Raw genomic sequence first — 3,841 nt, forward strand, 5'->3', positions numbered from 1 at the left:
AGCCGGAATTACAGGCACGCGCTACCACGCCCGGCTGGTTTTTTTATTTATTGTAGAGATGAGGTCTCGCTGCCCAGGCAGGTCTCGAACCGGCGGACTCAGGCAATCCACTCAACTCAGCCTCCCAAAGGCGCGGGATGACAGGCTGAGCCACCGAGCCTGGCGCACCTGTGTATTTATTCTGACATGTTTAAACTTCATTCCCCTTCAAAGTAGTCTCCGTGTGATGTAATAAACCTAACAAGGTGCTTTTTCTACGCTCAAAACAGTTTTTGAACTCATATCCATCTTGATGCCTTTTAGCGCTTCTGCCGTGTTTTTGTTTCTTCTCTTCCACGTGGGCAAAACATTTCCCTCTGAGGATTTTGTCATCTGAGGAAACAAAAAATATGTTATTTGGGGCAGGAGGGAGTGAACAGGGAGAGTGGGGCATGGGGTCATGCTGTTTGTGGTAAAAAACTGCTGAACACTCAGCACGGTGTGGGCAGGTGTATCGTTACGAAAGAACCAGTCACCTGTTTGCCACAACTTGGGACGTTTCTTTCATAAATCATGACACAAACTTCACAAAACTTCCAGATAAAAACTTGGGTTGATCATTTGATCCAGAGGAACAGATTCCTACTGTACTACAAGGGGCTTGTCCTCCAAAAGATAATTCTGGTTTTCCTGGGTCCCCTTCATATGTACATTTCCCCTCCCTTGTGTAAGTTTCCATTATCATCATCATCATTATTATTATTATTGAGTTGGAGTCTCACTCTGTTGCCCAGACTGTAGGGCAGTGGCAGGCTCCGGCGATCCTTCTGCCTCAGCCTTCCAAGTAGCTGGAAATATAGGCATATGCTACCATGCCCGGCTAATTTTTGATGTATTGTAGAGATGAGGTCTTACCAAGTTGTCCGAGTGAGTCTCGAACCCACGGGCTTAGGCAATGTACTCATCTTGGCCTCCTAGAAGTGCTGGGGTTACAGGCTGAGCCACCGAGCCCGGTCAGTTTCCTCTATTATTAACATCTTGCATTAGTATGACACATTTGTTATAACTAATGAGCCAATATCAATACATTATTATTCACTAACACCTATAGTTTATTCCTATTTCTTTTGTTTCTATCTAATGTCTTTTTTAAAATTCCTTGATGCCACATTATTTTTAGTGGCCAGGTCTCCTTAGGCTCTTCTTGACTGTGGCACTTTCTCAGACTTCAGGCTTGCCTTGTTTTTGATAATCTTGACAGTTTTAAGGAGTACTGGTCAGGTGTATTATAGAGTGTCCCTCTGAGGGAATCTGTCAGCTATTTTTCTCATGTTTAGATTGAGGCTATTAGTTTTGAGGAAGAAGACCACAGAGGAGAAGTGCCATTATCATCACATCAAGGTTACATAACACCAACACAATTTGTGACTGTCAAAGTGGATTTTTTTCTTTTTTCCTTTTTTTTAAAGGCAGAATCTCACTGTGACCCAGGCTGGAGTACAGTGGCATAATCATAGTTCACTGCAACCTTGAACTTCTGGGCTTCAAGTGGTTCTTCTGCCTTAGCTTCTTGAATAGCTGGGACTATACGTGCGTGTCACCATGCTCAGATAATTTTTTAAAAAATTATTGTAGAGATGTCTCACTGTGTTGCCCAGGCTGATCTTGAACTCTGGGCCTCAAGTGATCCTCCCACTTCAGCCTCCCAAAGTGTTAGGATGACAGGCATGAGGCACCTTGTGAGCAGTTGAAATGAATCTTGATCACCTGGCTGAGGCAGTATTTGTCAGTTTTTCTACTTTTATCCCTCTTTGCACGCTGTCCTCTTGAGAAGAAAGTCACCGTATATAGCCCACACGTACAGTGTTCTCCTAGCTTCACTGTGGACTATCTACACATTTTACTTAGAATTCTTCTGCATGGGAAATTTGTCTCTTCTGCCTCATGCATTAATTTATTCGATCATTTATTCGATCATTTATTAATTTATTCAATCATTCATTTATATCAGCATCAATTCATGGATATTTATTCTATACTTTAGGTTATAGTTCAGTGTCACCTCATTTATATGTTGCCCAGACTGTGTCAGTTTTGGCCATTAGGAGCTTTTTCAGATCGGCTCCTGTGTCTCATACCCCCTATTGGTCTGTGTGTGTTTGTTTTTTGAGTTGGGGGTCTCGCTCTGTTGCCCAGGCTGGAGTACAGTTGCATAATCACAGCTCACCACAGCCTCAACCTCTTGGGCTCAGGTGATCCTTCTGCCTTAGCCTCCTGAGCAGCTGGGACTACAGGTGTACGCCACAATGCCTGACTGAGTTTTCGACTTTTTGTACAGATAAGGTCTCACTATGTTGTCAGGCTGGTGTCAAACTCCTGGGCTCAAGCAGTCCTCCCGCCTCGGCCTCCCAAAGTGCTGGGATTGCAGGCATGAGCACCATGCCCGGCCATTGTAGTTTTGGAGTGCTAACTTGCTTTCTGACACTGCAAGATGCTTCAGGTTCAGTTTGAATATTCCCTGCCCCAACCCTAGAATCAGTCATTTTTCAAGTAGCACTTGGTCCTCCTATTGGAGAATATAATCTATAGACTCTGTAGTGATAGCCCCTCTCATTCCTGATGTCGATGATTTTTCTTCTCTCTTATATCAGTCTGTATCTTTTTTTTTCTTTTCTTTTTTTTTTTTTGAGTTGGAGTCTCACTCTGTCGCCCAGACTGGAGTGCAGTGGTCGCTCCCAGTCACCGCAGCCTCGACCTGCTGGGCTCCGGCGATCCTTCCGCTTCAGCCTTCCAAGTAGCTGGAACTACAGACGCACGCTACCACGCCCTGCTAATTTTTTGATTTATTATAGAGATGAGGTCTCACCAAGTTGCCCAGGCGGGTCTCGAACCCTCAAGCTCAGGCAATTCACTCACCTCGGCCTCCCAAAGCGCAGGATTACAGGCTGAACCACTGAGCCTGACCTTTTTTTTTTCTTTTCGAGTTGGAGTCTCACTCTGTTGCCCAGGCTGGAGTGCAGTGGTACGCTCATGGCTACTGCAGCCTCGACCTGCTGGGCTCAGGCGATCCTTCTGCCTCAGCCTTCCAAGTAGCTGGAACTACAGGCATGGGCCACCATGCCTGGCTAATTTTTTGATTTATTGTAGAGATGAGATCTCACCAAGTTGCCCAGGCTAGTCTTGAACTCATGAGCTCAGGCAGTCCTCTCACCTCAACCTCTCAAAGTGCTGGGATTATAGGCATGAACCACCATACCTGGCCCATTAGACAGCTGTATCTTTAAAAACAATTTATGGTTTGATTTTTGCTGTTGTTTTCTATCCAGTGCTTCTGCTCTGCTCTTTACTATTTCCTTTCTTATGCTTACTTTGGGTTTAATTTGTTCTTTTGTTAGGTGTTTGAATGCAAGCTCAAGTCATCAAGACCTGCCTTTTTTTTCCAGTACAGGCATTTAGTGCTATAAATGTGTCCCTGTGTATGACTCTATCATCATCTCACAAATCCTGAAAAGACTTTCTGTGTCCCTTTTGATTCTTGTTTAATTCATGGTTGATTTAGATGTCTGTTTGTGTTTTTTTTTTATAAATGGCTGGGCATTTTCCAGGGATCTTTCTGTCACTGATTTCTAATTTAATTCCAATGTGGTCAGAGAATATAATTTACACAACTTGAACCCTTTAAAATGTATTGATGTATGTTTTATGTCTCAGAATGTAGCCTATCTTGATAAATTTTTTTTTTTTTTTGAGTTGGAGTCTCACTCTGTCGCCCAGACTGGAGTGCAGTGGCCCAGTAGGTTGAGGCTGCAGTGGCCGGGAGCAGCGACTGCACACCAGTCTGGGTGACAGAGACTCCAACTCA

This window comes from Carlito syrichta, unplaced genomic scaffold (genome assembly GCF_000164805.1).
Source record: "Carlito syrichta isolate Samal-C Ts95f unplaced genomic scaffold, Tarsius_syrichta-2.0.1 Scaffold312140, whole genome shotgun sequence".
Taxonomy (NCBI): domain Eukaryota; kingdom Metazoa; phylum Chordata; class Mammalia; order Primates; family Tarsiidae; genus Carlito; species Carlito syrichta.